The sequence below is a fragment of the Vidua chalybeata genome, chromosome 2 (assembly GCF_026979565.1).
Source record: "Vidua chalybeata isolate OUT-0048 chromosome 2, bVidCha1 merged haplotype, whole genome shotgun sequence".
NCBI lineage: Eukaryota > Metazoa > Chordata > Aves > Passeriformes > Viduidae > Vidua > Vidua chalybeata.
Genome location: NC_071531.1, coordinates 106,462,311 through 106,480,628, shown reverse-complemented (window position 1 = coordinate 106,480,628; position 18,318 = coordinate 106,462,311).

Here is an 18,318-nt window from a genome sequence, read left to right as displayed (position 1 = left end):
TATTTCTATGTGTACCAAAATACAAAGCTGTTCAATCACATTCAAAGTGGCTACAGAAACAAACCTCATTGCTGCTTGCACATACAATTTACTTTATCCAAGCTTCAGTTTCCCCCCAGTGATTAAAATGCAATGTAAAGGTATGTCTGTATACATTTAAGACAGCTTCCTAACCTACTCCCCCTGCTTAAAAAAAAACCATTTGTTCCTTTTGCAACATTTTGAAATATTTTTTTTTTAATTTTGAAAGAGAGCTGTTAGCATTGTTGAATCACTGACTCTATTACAATCAATAAACTTTATAGGTTAACACCAGACAAGCAACAAAAAGAAGTTATTAAAATTTAACCCACCTAATAGTGCTTTCCCAGATCTTTCTTTCACTGGATGACCTGATTCAGAACTTGTTGGGTTTTTCGATACTAAAAGGTGTTAAAAGGAATCCTACCGTCAAATAGATATATAGAATAAAATTAATGAAAATATTGTAGACCAGATTTTTGACATGTTAGACAATGTAACCAGAATACTTTCGGCATCTGCAAATGTTCTCAAGACCACAAAATGAAGAAAAACAGCTGCTTAATACATATTTTTTATATCCCTGTAGACCAGGTAATTCTGAAGGTTTTGAGTATTAAATTATGAAAAGATGCATAAACAATTCATCTTATTAAGAATTCTTTGCTGATGAGGAAATTTAGTTTTCATCCCCTTAGATTCAAGATGCAGCATCAGGGAGAGAAAAAAGTGAGTTTAAAGGACATGTTTTCTGCCTCACATTAAATACTTCAAAATATGAGCTAGCAGTGAAAGACAAGGTACATTTATCTTTTATCACTGCATTTCTCTGTAATTATGAGGCGATATGGAGAAATTATGAAGGAAAAACAAAGAAAGAAACAGTCAACTCTGAAAATGCAGACACCACTAGGAGAAACATAGGATTTCTGCTTGTTTAATTCTTTCAGAAGTTGATGAATAAGGACAAAAAGTAGAAGACTTTTCACTGATTCCAGAGGTAACACTGATGAGAAACACACAATCTAGTCTTGTTTTCTGTGACATAATTATGTGAATAGATAAATTTCAGACCCTGATAATAGCCTGGTGTCCAAAATACAAGACTTGAGGCCTCAGGTCAGGTGATGGAAGCAGGTCTCTGCCACGGTGGGTCACGGTGCCTGTACCCTTCATGCACAAAGGATGGCTGCGTTTCTGCACCTGAGTTCCTTTTGCCAACAGCATTCCCCTGCACGGGGAGTCCTGGCTGGACTTGGTGAAGCCCTGCATCGCCTGAACGTGCCTCAGCCTCTTGCCTTTCACTGAAGTTTCGTGGTCCCACGTGCGGCAGGGCTGGCATCTGCCACTGGGGAATTGATCTCACAAGGGGAAGAGGGCTGGTGCTGAGACCACAGCAGGTGACAGAGACAGGCAGAGGGATGAGAAGCAGGGTCAGGAGAGTGAGTCTCACACAGATACCAGTTGGAGCAAAAACTGCTCCAATCCTGAGCAAATCCTGAGCTGGGTTCTTCAAAGACAGACGTGGCCCCGCTGCCAAAGTTTTGCACATTCTGCACATATGAAAGAACACATCACACATGCTCAGCCTGTGTGTTTATCTGTCTTTTTCACACTGCCACACAAAAGTCCTGAAGATATTCCTTGCAATGTAATGCATTATGAAATGAAGCTGATTTTCCATTGCCTTGTGTTAAGACCCCCAAATCAAGCATTTTAGAGATGGAAGTCCTAAAAGCTTAAAAGACTATAAGAACTTGGGAAATGATAGAAAAACCAATCCAAATGATAGAGAATGTCTGGCTTGGGAATGTAAACTTTAAAGAATCCAGCTGTGAGGAGATCTATGTTTGTCTGAGGTAGGGCAGGTTCTTGTGTGAACCACAAGCCTGCTTCCATACTCCAAAGGGAACTTGAACCAAAATAAAGTTTGGAGTGCCCCAATTCTCAGCTAAAGAAGTGAGGACTCAAAAGTAAATGCTCTGTCTAGATTTATCCAAGTAAATAGGTTCATGGATTTCTCACTACATTCATAATTCATTGGGATTTTACCACTGTCAGCAGTTCATTTTAAATGCTCTTGCCATCTTTGAAGGACCAGCCAAATAAAATCCTCTTAACTAAGAAGACAGCTGCTGTTTAATATACTTTCTAGACTAGCTAAGTGAAGCTATCTTTTTTTTTTTTTTTTTTTTTTTTTTTTTTTTTTTTTTTTTTCTGTATAAACTCTAATTTCCTATAGCAACTTTCCTCAATTTACTCCTATAGGGCTTTGGGGTTGGAAAGTTTGTTAATTTTTAAAGCAGAACTTAAGTATAAGACAGATTTCCTGAGTTCACAGACCTGATGCACTGCTGCACTTTTCAAAACAAGTTATGATATTTCTGACATGTACACAAAGCAAGGCTGCACCTGTCACAAAGCTTGCAGATTCAACATTCAGCCCTAATGATTCCCAGCCTTTGTTCCTAGATGGGAACACAGTACCTCCAGTTTTTGCTGTCATAAACTGCTGAGTAATCTCACTGTACATTTTCTGATTTACATATTCACAACAGTGCATGTAATCGTACTTTGATTAAAACCATGAGTGTAGCACAGAAGCCAGGCTGTTCTGATTTCTACCAGACACAAATCTCTTTATAATAAACTGCAATAATACCAATATAATCCTGAATAGCAATGAACTGGAAAAAAGCAAGGAGAGAAGTTTGCAAACATGAGAGCTTTATGACTTTATTTCTATGCAACAATCAGGTTTTTTTCCACAAACAAGAAAAAAGCACAAAACTACAGGAACTAATGTTCCATATAGTGCAACTCCTTTTCTAAAGCAGTAGTCACTCAAGGTATTTAAATGTACATGGCATAGAGCAATTATAAATTGCTATCTTCCCAAATCAAGCAGTCAGTGTTTAAAGGCCATTCTCACTAGAAATTGTACCTACCTATTCACAGCCTCTCAAAAACCTAGGCAAGTTTTGGGTGCACTGACCTATAAAACAAGACACAACTTCTGTAATGTGAGGAGATATGAAATTAAATTCCTTTTAGTTGGCAAATGTTTAAAACAGGTGAAGGAAGAAGCTGCTTTAGCCTTTATTTCACTGGAATGCATTGACTCTTTTTTTGTGTGGAACCAATAAGGAGGGATTTGAGCCTTTCATCTTTCATCCAACATATTTATTTCCAGTGCTACTCGCACTGTAGTATCCATGCAGATTGCAGATTTCAAATTAAATTTCATCATGTACATTCCCCACTAAAAATATTAGCATTCAAGGACATTGCATGTCTTTGAAAGAGCTTATTTGAGATTTACACAAAGGATTTTCAAAAGAAGACTCCTAGTTAGTTAGAATTAAATTCAAGTATTTGGGCCTGATTCAGTTTCCTGTGGATTATTTAAAATAACATTGTTGTGCACTGCTGAATCAGTGTATGTGGGCCTTTGTGTAAATGACAATCAGCCTCATATTTTGTCTAACGATGTGTTTATTACACATTGCCTTCTGACATTGCACATTTCTATACTGAACAAAGAGACTTCCTGCTTTTACTCCAGTGTGTGAAGCAATATGTAAAGACATGAAAACCGTTTATGAAAAATTAAACAACTGCAGCTTTTTATGACAAATAGCATGTTACAGCTGAAAAGCAGGTACATGGCATGACTTTTGCTTCACTGACATGCATTTCCAGTGCCATATGCTGCAGAGGGTTGCTGAACATGCTGCTTTCTTTCAGGACATTACCTTGTTTTGACGACAAACGTGACTTGACAGATGCCTCAGCAGAGGAATTGCATGATATCTGACCTTTTTGTGATATGTCATTTCTAGAAAGCCTTAGTGCAGGTGCTCCATCATGGGACACATAACAGAGATACACACCAGAGAATGACATGATTCAAAGCCTTTTATCTGGTTTCTGACTCTCCTGCATTATATTTGTTTTAGAGCATGTCATCTGGCTGGCATTTATAAAATGAGATGCCAAATCTCAGGATATAATGTTTAGGAGTGAATTATCCTAAAGATTTGTATCTATTCTACTCTGGGAGATATTCTCTTAGGTTTGTTTTTGGTTGCATAATGATTTAATTCAGGCAAAGCTGAGGTTGAGTCTCAATTACTGTGCTTCAGACAGAGATGGATAACTTTAAGCACCTTCAAAGGTCGCTTCATCCTGGAGCTGTTCAAGGCCCTGTCTGCCTGCTGTAGACAAATGCAGTGAAAAGCATTTCACATCTCCAAAAGCCACAGTATGAGGGAAAGAGCAGCATTGCAGTGAACTATGACCACACTCCTTACCCCAGGCTTAAGTTGTGAGTATACAGATAATTAAACACACACTTTAGACTACGCCTCCACTATTCACACCCTGAAGCAGATTGTTTCTTCTCTGGGGGACATCTCTGCCTTTCTTACAGCTATGAAGAAGTTCAGGGCTAAAAGAATAAGATCCCTCTTGTTGTTAACTCAGTACACATTGGCCTAATTTCTGTTCACACCATGTATAAATTCAAGACATGGAAAAAAAGCATAATTACAGGTTTTGTTTTACCATGGAAAATAGATAATTATGGGTAATTCGTGCCTCAGTTAAGTTGAGGATAATTGGTACTCAAAGTAAGAAACACTGCCTGGAGATTATGGGGTAATCTTAAAGGAAGTTACACAATTTATTTTAGTGCACTCAATTTACTGGTTATTTGCTATACATATGCTTTGATCAAGATAAAGTATTCAAGAAAGTGTGGCACACCTTTATCACATTTAGAAACAAAGACAGAGGAAAACAGTCCAAGAGATAAGAGCTCTTCCAGAACGCTGAGGTCCTAATTTATTTCTTTAATCTACATAAGTGTTAGATTAAGTGCATCATCCCAACTATAAAAGTGCTCCTGACAACAGTATAAAATAAAAGAATTTGCTGACTTAAAATAGGCCTTATAAACTTTCAGGTTCAGGAAGCCCACCCTACCTATCTCTAGACATGAATGTGTGCGCTTTGTAACGTGGTCCACCAGCTTGACTCCCACGAGAAAACACGATGGGACGTATGAGGAAATTCAGCCATGGGTTGGTAGCTGGCATGGAGCACTTACCAGGGCTTCCAGAGCTGGCATTACAGAGAGACAGACATTTCAGTTCTGGAGCAGAAATATCAGAGAAGAAGACACACACAGTTTCAGCCTACAAAAAATACCTACATAAACACTGAAATGAGTCATAAAAAAGGAGCATTAGTCAAGCCTGTCCTGAGGGTTTGAGCTAAATTATTTAGAAATGTCTCTCATGTCAACAAAACAGAAAAGTGATTACTTCCAGCCTTTGAAAATATGAGATAAGGAGTGAAAAAAAGAAAAAGGGAAAAAAAAAAAAGGCGTAAACTCCAATGGCTTTGCTGAAAACAGTCTGCAGAAAATACATACTGAAAAAACTCAATATGCTTTTCTCTGACCACAATCTCATTTGTGCAAATCAAATCCTGTGAGTATAGCCTGTATTCACTTCTTTTGATGAGCAATTTTGATTCTTATACAGAATAGTTGAAGGAAAGGCTCTCAAGCTTTTTGCAAAAAGGTGTTTATGATAGAGCCTTTTAAAATGAGAGGTTTCATTGTTACTCAGAAGGAAAAGATTTAAAATGCAAGCCTTTCATATTGGTGTTATTACTACTGTTTGTTTTTTAAAGAAAGGTTAGACCTGTATACATTCCATGCTGTGTAGTCCACTTGAACACACATTCATCAGTCTACCAGAGATAGAAGTTACTCTGTGGGAATGGCTTCCACTGGCCCCTCCTGACAAAATGGCTTAGACAACAGAAGGTAAAAAAGGCCAGACAGTGTAAGGAGTGTGAGAGACTTCAACACCCAGAATTTAAAGCATGTACAGTGTGGGGAACCCCTAACTTGGTAAGGGTGTGCTAAGAGCATTAGGGGATTAGCTACAGAAAGGATGCCTAGAAATTTCTAGGCATTACTTAACATTGCCTGAACGTTTAATATTGCAGTGCACTGGCTGAATTGGTGATATTGATACTTAGAGTTTCATGATTGCTGGCTAAATATGTGTCATTAATAAGTCAATAAACTACTTTGGCACTGATCTGATTAAAAGGATGTTAACTGAGCAGTTTTAGCCTATGGTGCTATTCACGTTATCCAGAAATGAAAGAGGATCTCATTAAACTCAGTATCTGGGACAAGACTCTTTCTACCCTTTCACTGGTAGAATATCCATGGTGTGACTTTGTTCCAGGCCAGGTGGTAATATCTATGCTCATTCTGGCTGGGTACAGTTAATTTTCTCTGGAGCAGCTGTGCTTAAGATTCATGCTGATAACACAGGGATGTTTTTGTTATCACTGAGCAGCGTTTGCACAGAGACAAGACTTTTTCTGCTTCTCACACCACCCCACCAGCAAGTTAGACTGGAGGTGCACAAGGAGTTGGGATGGGACACAGCTGGGACAGCTGAGCCCAACTGACCACAGGGGTGTATAACAGCCAAAGAGAGTTAAACCAGGGAGGGATAGGAGCAGTTTCTCATCAGCTGGCCTCAAGAATTGGACCATCATGTTTTCGCAACAATGTTTAACGTCCCAGTATAAGAAGAGCCCCACTATTAAGAGAGAAAAAAATTTTAACAACATTAAGGCAAACTTTTAGATCAAGAATTTTTACCCCTTATTCTTGGAGGCAATCAGGAGCTAAATGTAATTTTCACCTGTCTGACAGGGAATTACAAATCTCTCCAAGTGCAGAAAATTGTGTTGCATGGGGCTGCTCTTGGTCTCCCACGCAGATGGAAAACCCCAAAGGATCTGGTGAAAGAACAGCCTGCAGACTGTGGAACCAATCCCAGAAGGAAAATTGTTATATTTAATTAGTCTCATGGTCGTATTGAGAGAATTAACAATATTTTAATAAATTGCCATTGTACTCATGCTGTTTTAAAGTGATAATATACAGCACCCTAAGTTCTATCTGAGAAGAGACCCTCAAGAAAGAAGACTCATTAACAACACTGCTGTAGAAGTACAGTGGCCTTTAATTATAAAACCACATGTAGTCTTCTGACAGTTTGCTATACACATGATAAACCAAGGACTTACATTTTTCTTTTTCAGTCCAAATTTCAAGGCAGTTTTTGCTGGCGCACACGGTAAGTACACTGTGTATTCAGAAACTGTTAATGTGTCTCCATTAAAATGACAACATGCATCACCTGTGCTGTCTTGGTCCCTAAGGTACCCACTTGGCTCTTTTCAATTCCCTCTAGGTATGAAAATTAAAAGTTGATAAAAGCAAGTTTTCAGGTTTCCAGAAAGAGGAAAGAAACCTAAGCAGGAAACACTGGAGTTAATAATAAAAAACCCTCATACTTTCACTCTGGAACTCACCAAAATAAATGGTTATTGCTTCAGTGTAGCAAATGGCACTGTTATGGAGTATTTATGCAGTTTCCTGCAACACAGAGAATTTCTTGAAAGAAATTAACTTCACAAACTGATCTATGTTGCTCATACATTACTGCAGGATCTTAGAGGAAGCAATATTTCACAAGTCTGTATGATATTAATAAATTTTTGTTTTCTATCCCTTCTTATTGCCTTTTTTTTTCCTATACAAAACAAGAAGAAATAGAACTGCCCGAAATAGCCTAAAATCATCATCCAGGAGATCCAAGAGCCAGTTGTATGACAGCTGTGTGATGGAGCAGCTTGTACATCACAGGACCAGAAGTGTGTTGCTGACAGTGCCAGCACCTCTGCCACAGAACTTGTGTGAATAATGTAGAGCTCCCTTTCTGTGGCTTAACCAAGGAAAAAAAAAAAAGGTGGTGTTTGGAGGAGAACATCTGTAATCAGCTGCAGCAAATACTGCCCCCCAAGCCAGTTGTGCCATCCAGACACTCCTGAATAGCAGTGCTATTTTTTGACAGCAAAATGTTCTGCATGGTTGTGCCTGTGAGTGACAAGATGGGACATTTGTGTTCCTGTTTGCCAATAAAAGTTCTGTTCTCACCCCTGACACCCCACAGTAAGGTGTGCACTGCAATCTGAATTCAGCTGGGGTGGCTTGGACTCAAGAACTGCAGCTGTTTTGGCCTGTTCTAAATACAGAAGAGAAAGAAAGGCACCCTTGAGTAAAGGATGCTTTGCCCATTTATATTATCTTGTAAAAAATATGAGTTGAACTAGAATATTCTAGTCACTCACTTCTCTCAAATCATTAGCAATTATTATCTGCCATGACTTTGGCACTATGAACTGAACTAAAGGCCTGAGGGAGAATCTAGGGAAAAAATATATTTTGGTATATATATATTTTCCATCCAACAACTTAGTTTCATTTTGAGAAAGGCACTTGTCTCCAGGCTTCTACAAAGAGATTCCATCCACCATCTGAGTGTGCTGAGGGCAGGGCATAGGACAGACCATTAAAGAAAAAAAATCAGGGACAGATAAACAAACAGGGAATTGGTGTCATTCAAAGAACAATTTCTTTTTCTCTGGAAGAGCTTGCCAGCAAAAAACTCACATACACAGCACTTTCCTGTCCATCTATGAGACAGGTAACAGCAGCAATCTGATACCTCTGACAGAGAAACTGCTAAAAACATCTTAAATGCCCTGATGACAGTTCAGGCTGGCTTTCAGGTATCTCCTAAGATAGACATGAACGCTTTTTGTTGTCTCCCTCAGCTAATTTTTCCCATAAAGTCATCACTCCTGCAGCCCTGTGATATTCAACAACTTGCAAATTAGCTGAATGCTTGACAATTTGTACATCACCTTGCACACGTGCCTTTCCAGCACTGTTGCAAAGACAATGGCTTATCTCACACCACTTGGGAAATCAGGAGAGAGCTCCTGCTCAGCCCAGGGAGAAAACTGAGTCCCTCACACTTCACCAAGCCATCAGTTTGCACTGGGGTGGTGGGGACTGGTGAGCCCAGAGCTTTCTGTGACCAGCTGGGGACCACTGCCTCCACTGTGATCTTCCCAGGAAAATTACACCGAGCTTCTCCTGGATCTAGTTGTCAAGTTTCCAAAAAGCACCTTTATCTTTAAAAAAAAAACCAACAAAAAACTTGAAGAAGCATGGCACTCCACCTTCAGTGTCTCATGATTATAGATACATTGACTGGAAAGAAAATCTTTTTAATAAAACCCACTTTCTTTTTGTTGTCAGGCTTAAGTGTCTTCACTTTGAGAAAACAGTAAGGCCCAAGCCTTCAACAGCAATTACTGGATTACTCTGCTAGTGTCATTCAGAAAAACCCAAAAAAACCCAAACAATGGCATATTTTTTGGCTATGTGTTTTACACTATGCAAACCCCAGAAATTCCTGTAAACAAATATAATGCAGTGCTTTTGGCCATGAAAAAGTATTCAACTTTAGGATCTTTTCTATCCTAATGACTTTTGATGGGTTATTTTTGTTTTCATCGTGCCATTAATAAAAAGTGCTAACTCTTTAGCTCTAATTAGACCACTATCATAGAGCCCATTCATAATTCAATACCCCCTTTATCTATTCCCTTCCCCTTCAGAGCTCTTCAATCAGGGCTTATGCAGCAGGTTGCATTTGCTTTGAAAATCCATTAGCCTTCCACCTCACTTGTGGGCTTTCCAAGGGACATAAATGGATAGATACATAATTTTATTTATTTATTTGTGTGCTTCTGCTTTTAGGCGAGATGTAAAACAATGGTGGCAGTGGTGGGGAGTGGGAAGAAGGGGTGCATAATAATCTCTGGTGTCACAGCCTTACAGCTTAATTTGTCATCTTATTTTTCCACATGCAAGATTCTGACAGCATTGATCACCTGAATCTGTTAAACAATTTTTTCATGAGGCTGACACACTGCCCCAGTGCTTGCATCTATCAACATCTGCCTGATTTATTGGCTTAATAACTGAAAATCATTTGGTAGCCCAGCTCTATTTTGCCTGAACACTGACCTGTGACCTTAATTTGCTGCCTTTTGAGTTTCTTTGTTCTCCCATAACAGGTAGCTCACTAATCAGCAGAAACAGCTTTATAAACTTAGATAAATATTTAACTGAGATCTAGGAATATGAATGTTTAAATTATTCTTCTTGAAAAAGTATAAATAACCCAGACTAAACAGAACTACTGAAATCAAAGGCATGCTTGCAGAAAGGATGGGATTTGGCACACTTTTAATATTTCATGTCTTTCCCTGTTCCCATTTCAAAATATTGACAAACAGTTGTTATGAATTTCTGAAATAAAAGAAACACATCTCTTGCTGCTAAGTCTTTATAACAAAATCCAGAAAGCAAACACAGTGATTTTTTTGCTTTGACGTACAAGAGATAAGACTAATTGCAATAAGGTGGTGACAATTAGAATTGGTAATCTCACATTACCAATGTTTGGTAATCTCACATTACCAAAAGTTTAGTAGTTTAGCACAACAAAAACCTAATTTAGACCATATCCTTACATCTTATGGTTTAATGAAAACCAGCAAAAATGCTTTACTGTAGGAACATGTCCAACCTTCCTAGGTCTCCACCCACTGATAATCATGCACACAAACCCAGAAAATTTTAAAGGAAATACATTAGTTTAGGACTTGCTTTGAAACTTTATATGAGCACAAAACACATTTAGCTATTGGTTTGTTTTTTTTTTTTTTTTTTTGCCAAACAACACAGTGACATTCAGGATCCCTTAACATGATTATGAAACAGCTGTATCTAATGTTGAGATGTGACTTTCCAGTCAGAAACTTTAATCACTTTGTAAAAAGAAAACCAGCAGTTTTCTTCAGTCATCAGGAAAATGATGACTAGTGTTTGGAAGTACTTGAAAAACCATTCTGTTGAGAATAGCCTGAGAAGCTGATTTTATGGGGTGGGGATGAATGGGAAGAATAAACACTCTGGACCTGCTTCCCTTCAGACCTGTTTCTTCCCATCTCCCATTTCCCTGCCTGCTAAGCCACATCCAGAGTGGGGCACAGCACAAAGCAGCCTGGGTGATAAAGCAGGCAGTCAACACTTTTCATTAGCAATAAGAAACAGGAGTTATTTTCCCATGCCAATTTGGCAGAGCAGCAGAACCCTTCTTGTTGTGACAGAAGACTTAAGAGAACTTGCAGAAATCCATGGGAATTGGGTATTTCCAGGAAGGTTGTTTTGTTGGGAGGAAAGACAGCAATGTAATTTTAAAGAGGTGAACCAAATTGGCAATACCAGCGCAAGAATTAAGGAATAAGTCACCTATAAGACTACGAAGACTGTGTGGCAAATTTAGCCCTACAATATGTAGGTAACATTTGAAATAACTGTAAAACTAAGAGAAAAAGTCATCTTTAATTTCAAGACAAAACCAAACTCTTGTAAATCACCCGGGAAGAAAATATTATGTTCTTACGCATGTTTTCGTTTCAACAATACAAAATTTCTCCTCCAACAACTTCAGAGATCTTAGAACAGGCAAAACAGCAACTTGCTCAATTATTCCTGTAAACTGGGATTTACATGGCTTCTGTCTTAAAGCATGCCTACATACACATCAAAGGTTTGATGAGCTTGAGAACAATAGCTGCTATTTTTACATATATTGAACATCTTTCCTGCACTGTATTCAGCGCTTCAATTTTTATTTAATTTTGATTATAAAAGTATGAGAAGCAAATAACAAAGCCTAGCCTGTGGAGATTATAAAAGCAAACAGTGATCTTCTTGGATGTGGGTTAGTACTAGAGCCAGTAGACCTGAACACACTTTTCCTCCACATGGAAGGCTGCCTGGCCCACGGGTCAGTGCTCAAGTCTAGGCAGTCATTTGTTATGGTACTTAAAAGGGAAAAGAAGCACTCTTCTAACAGTGACATCTTCAAAATTCTTCCTGTAGTTATTTCTGTAATAGACAAGTATGATGTCTGTGGTCTGTTGTCAGTCAAATTAAGAGCATGTTATATAATGCCTGTCATCTAGACTGCAAAATAAGGGAAAACATCTTGATTTGCTTCTTTTAGTTTATGTCAATTGTGTGCATAATACTTGAAGGTTAATAGTGTGACAATGATGGACCAAACCATGCAAAGAATATCTTTCTAACAATGGACAATTTCCCTGTGAAATTGATTGGAAAGACTGTGATAGTGTACAGAAGACTATATTAGAATTATGGCCCTTCAATCTGAAGAAGAGTGGAAACGTTACTTGCTCAAAGGCACCATTAAAATTGGAAACATTTATCTATACATTGTCTTGAAAACTGCTGTAGACCTCTGCACACATGCTCATGTGGATATTAGTCTGTTTGGGAACCTGGCTATCACGTGTAGGCTCTGCTTAGACAAGAACCCATAAGAAGAAGAATCTGAATTCTTGCCCTGGGAATCCTGCAGTAGTTCAAGCACAGCTTGCAAACAACAACAGCAGCAAGAAAAAAGCCTGTATCAAATAAGTTTCCCTGTAAGATTGTCTTTCTTAATAAAAATGCTCTAAGCCAATGAAACTTCTAATACTTAAATGACAAAATATTGCTGCAAGATAATCTTAATTGAGATCTCAACCTCTGCACAGTTTTTCTGTACTTAATGGAATCGGAAATATTTTAAGATCAATTAGCAATTATAAGAAGTATTTTGCTCCCCTAAGGCTAACATTTTCTGCAAAAAAGCCCAGGTATTTTCGAGAAGTTTCAAGGAGCCTTAGTGTGGCAATGTTGGAAGAAACCTTGTGGGTTTGTCTATTCCAGTATATCTCCACTTTCTTAAGAGTTCTCCACATCTGTAACTGAGAAATGACAGAAGCTTTGTCCTCCTCCTGAATATGTAATTACATCTTTCTAAATATATCAAAATGAAATTAGGCTCTCCAAATGCAGAGGCTTTCTCAGGGTAACATTTTCTCTCATTTCTACAATAAAACACCATTCTATCACTTGGCTAATAAACTCTTACATTAAATCTTTAATGACTCTGCTCCTCATATTATGGAAATTGAGGTGAAGGTTCAAACTTGAATGTATGAATCCAACAAGATCTAAAAATCTTTTACTAAAAAATCACAATTTTTGCCAAGACAAGCTATCATTGTTATTTACTAGAAAGTGCATTAGCTGTTGGTCTTGGGAGGAAAGAAACACACATTACTCAAAACATGCCACTGCAGAAGTAGACATTTTTAAGCAGGGATATTTGTGGGCAGCTGCGAAGACAAGCACTGCTGCTGCTGGACACAGAAACAGAAGTAAATTCAGACATGCAGAGTTCTAGAATTCTAGTTCAACTTTGCCTAGGACATTTATATTATTAATCATCTGCAAGTGGCCCCAAGGCCAGTTGAGTGATAATGCTGACAGAGAAATCAATTGAGGAAACATTCAGATGAATTTTAGATTTTAAAATGAAATGCAATAAAAAAAAAAAAAAAAACCAAAAAAAAACAAAAAAAAACAAAAAAAAAAAAAAAAAAAAAAAAAAAAACAAAACAACAACACCTTCAAAGCTGTAACACAAACCTAGGAACTTCATCTGGGGTTTCACAAAAGAAATTATCCCATAATGTTGTAAAAACAGTATTAACAGATAGGTAGAAGGAGCTTTTTTTTTTTCCTTTTTCTTCGGCCATCAGCTGAAATTGAGGCAGACTTAAAAGGTGACATTAAAAGTTCAAAGGAATCCAAACACAGTGCCCAGAGCTCAAGAGTCCCATCAGTTGCGTTCCCCTAAGGCACCTACCACGGAGAGATGACAGAAGTGCTTTTGTCATCAGGTGCTGAAGGGAACCAGAGTAAAAGCTCATCTTATGCTGTAAATGGGCTCTTCAAGGGGTGCCTACACTTACAGGCTTTGCCAAACATACAGATTATCAAAAGTGCTTACAAAGAGAAGGATGGCTCTGCTTTGCAAGGTTAACAGAGATGAACATATTCCAAGTGCTACGGGAAAAGAAGGTGGAGAGAGAAGGGAGCAGTGTGGAGAGGATGAGCCACGGAGCAGTTTAGAATAAATACATAAAGCATAAGGAGAAACATGAACCGTATGTGAAAGAGGAAATCCTGCTCAAAAATTTAGGAAGGAGGGAACTGTGATCAGAGCAATGCAGTTGATAATGATGTCAACAATTTGGATGTGCAGAAAGGGAGAATGTTTGAAGTAGTGAAGAAGAAATTAAAATGTACTGTTAGAAGTGCTGAGATTTCAGCAGCAAAGATATAAAAGAATAAGAGAGAGGGGAAATGACAGAAGGTTGTGCTAGAACATGCAGAACAACCTGAGTTTTTCGCTAAAGCTAAGAATGAACAATAGTCATAAGATTACTTAGCTTTAGTTCATTATTGTTTTTGCACTCAGAAATGACCAATTTTTACTTAAACAAAAACAGTGTCATTTTCAGTATAAAAAGTAGTCATGAAATATCCATAACTAGTTTTCAGAGACCAGAAAGAAGAAAATGGATCTTTTTGTGTATTGACACCGGGGGCTGGATCACTTGCAGACAGATTAAAGTGATCCTAGGGTGATGCATATCATACTTTGTTTCCTATGCTTCCCTCCAAGTAAAACCTAACTTTTATGGTGGCTTAGCCCACATGTGATGGTAATAACATGAAGACTTTCTAAAACACTCCATTAAGTAAGCCCAAAGGCCAATGCATAAAAGAGCTGATGTTCCCAAACCATTCAATATGCTTGATTACAAATGATGTGCAAAACACAGCACAAATGATATAAAACCAGTAAGTGCTGCGCCCTTGGGCACAGACCCTTCCCCTTCTTCCTCCCCAGGCACCTCCAGGAATAAATTGAGAAGCAATAAAAGCAAAGCCATTTCTGAGCTTCTATGAACTGAGGCAGACATTTTTATCTTTTTTTTCTTTTGTTTAGCAATTCTTTTTTAATGTACAAAATACAATTGATTGAATGAATTCCTTATTTTGCCCCCAAATACAGAAACTTACGTAACTTAACAATCTGTATAACCACATTTTATTATGCATTGTCTTACTGAGACACTTTTCTTTTCCTGCTCTAGCATATTGGACTATGTAATTCCCTTTACAGTCTGCCTAGGAAAATTCCTTCTTACTAGAAGTTACTGACCATATGTATCTGGGGAGTGGAAAACAAGACACAAAAACAAGTGGCAGTGACAATGAAAATGTAGGCTTTTCTGAGGGTTTCAGAAGAGACCACATAAGCTTTTGCAACCTAAAAGGCCACTAAAAGTTACAGAACTGAAAGTAAAGCTGAAAGAAAGGATTTTCTCTGAAAGGAAACAGAAAGCAGGGAGAGAATTTTTTGCTACATCTTTGATTTTAATTTATTTTGTTTCACCCAGATCTGAATTTCTGTGTTCAAAAAATTCACGGGTTTATTTTCAAGTAAAATCTTAACAAGAGTTTGAAACAGTCCCTTGGGTGTTTTTGGAATGCTTCTGTTAAGAAAAAATATACAGGTGAGTCCACCTGACAGCCTTGTCAGAGCATCCCAACCTTTGCCAGCAACAACAAGTGATGCAATCCAGGGGAGCAGATTTGTAGGGCAGCACTGACAGCTGGGCATGGTAAGACTGGCTCCAGCCTGGTCACACAAACCAAGTATCCCCAGTCACTGGAGCAATCAAGGGTGCTCCAGGACTGTGTCATCCAGTTCACTTCCACCCAAAGGAATGCCAGTTTTCCTGTTTGCCCTGGAGACAACTGCACAATGCAAATAAAAAACTGGCAAATCAGATACCAGAAAAAGAAAAGCAAGAGCAACAAGAAGAAGTAAGTTCAAACTGCAAACATACAAATTCCAAGTGCTTTAGGTATGTAATTAGCAAGAAAAAAAAGGAAATTCCTACAAAAGCCCAGCAAAAAACATCTGGTTTCCAATGCATTTGATCATTGCACATCTTGGAAATAAGATTGCAGCATTTCCATCTCCTATAACTTTTAGAGAAAGAAACTCCCAAGAAACATCAAGAGAAATAATAATGTCAAATCTTTGTAAGTAACATTAGCTTGTCAATTAGTGCTCATTATTGTACTGTTCACGTGTGATGGGAAACAAGGCAAACATCCAGAATGGGCGTTGATCAGCACTGATGCAAAGTCCATACTGTCTCATTGCTTAAATAATTCATTTTCTGCTTTCAAAATGAGGTGAAGTGACAAACTGGACCCATTTCTTGCCATGCTCTATTTAGCTCATCACAAGTTTTTATCAGCTAGAGTAGTCCACAAGACTGGGATGGAAAAAGCACTTTAAAAAAAAACCAACAAATTTTCAGTATTCCCACAGAAGTCTCACACTGAATCACTGAATGCAAACAGATCACAGACTAAATGAAAACCTTTGGAGAGTCAAATTTGTTTTATTTATTATGTAATGCTTTGTAAAGACACAAGCTAATTTATGTGATGCAGCAGCTGAGGTTACTAATAAGATGCCAGATAAAGCAGGATTGCTAAACATGGTAAAGGCTGACTTTTGAATACTCCTTTTCTGGTGTAAATAAACAAACTTTCAAGCACATCAACTTCCCTCTGATGCAAGAAAACAGATCAGAGAGCCAAAGTAAGATGGTTATGCCTTACAGCATCTGGCAAACCACACCTCCCAGACAACAATTAGCAGTAGCCTTAATGCACTTTAAATAAAGTCAGTTTGTAAGAGGGGTAGTATTACAGCAAGTATTAGAGATGTGTCACAAGACACATGTACTCTTGACTACGTTACACTTCTTTATATAAAAATCTAGAAATAAACCCCGAGCATAATGCACACACCTTTCTGATTATTGGATCTCCTTTGTGAATAATGCATTTTCCCTGAGTAATTTCAATTTATGCCATCAATGGGGTATAATTGAATTGGGACTTGGATTATCCTGCAACGCTTGCAAGGAATCAGCACCAGGTTTCTTCACCTTCTTTCATCTGCTCACATGATTTTACATGCCCTTGTACTGGCTGAAACAATAAATAAAGCACTGTATGGGAGTACTAGTACAAAACCAGAAGTCCTGCAATTTTGACTCAGTTTTGACATTCCTTCTCTCTTTGCTTCAGTTAGTATTTCTGAAAACTGGAATAGCTCAATTGGAAGGGTAGTTGTCCAGTTGAATCAATAGCGAAAACTGCTTCTATTTTGAAACTTACTTTTGTATGGTTGTCCTACATGTCTCCATCGTAGCAGAACAGAAAAAAATGAAGCCAAACCAAGCAGTTCTGGCAGTAACAGAGGATACATTTGAACTGACAAGAAGTTGCAGCTGTGGTTTCTTGTCCCCTGTTTAAGCCCTCTGAGGAATCTGTAGCTCCCCACTGGGCACTGTCGCTCTCGAGGTCAAGGAGCTGACTCAGATGTAATGTTGTTATGCTGGCACTGTAGTGCTGGTTGCACTCAAGTACAATATTGAACTTGTGTTGACATCCTACAGAAACTACATAACATGGAGCTCTGAGGAGCACACCCTGTTTCATACCTCCAGATCACCTAATAACCTATACCTCTACAAAAATATTAAGAACATATACCAGTATTTACAATTTTCTGGAAGTTTTCTATAGTGTTTATTTTAATTTCAGTCACTTACACCATTAACCTGATCTTTGCCAGACTGAAAAATATGGTTAATTATGCATCCACTGCTAGAGGGTTTTGGGCGGGGGGGGGGTTGTTATTTTGGGGGGAGGGGAGATGCTGTTTTATTTTTGGTTTTTGTGGTTTTTTTTTTTTTTTTTTTTTTTTGTTTTTTTTTTTTTTTGTAATGTGATTAATTTACTAAAAAAACCCACCAGCATACTTCTGACAAGAAACATTCAACTTTCCTAATTTGAATTAATAGCTACCTTACACTCATTTTTGAGAAATGTTTACCTTGGAAAATTTATGCATCTGTTTCCAGTAATTTGTAATTGGCATTATACATGTAGTGAGAGAGATTTTTCCTCTTCAGTACATGGGTAAAAATGCTCAAGAATGGTTTTGTTCAAGGAAAATATGTCTCGTCAATGAAGGGCTATATAGGTTTATTTATAGTCTGAAAATACACTTTTAACACATGGATACTGAAAATCAGTTCATTAGCAAGAGGAATCAAAATCCAACCTGCAATTGCCAAATTCAACCACTGCCTTTAATTCTGAGAGTCAGATAACAGACCCCATATGACAGGGCTGTTCAACAGACCTAGACAACCTCACATTCACCACCAGTCTAGAAAAAAACAATACAGACACTCTGCAACTGTGGAATGCAGCAACATAATGATGAATCACACCTTAAGAACAAACAAACA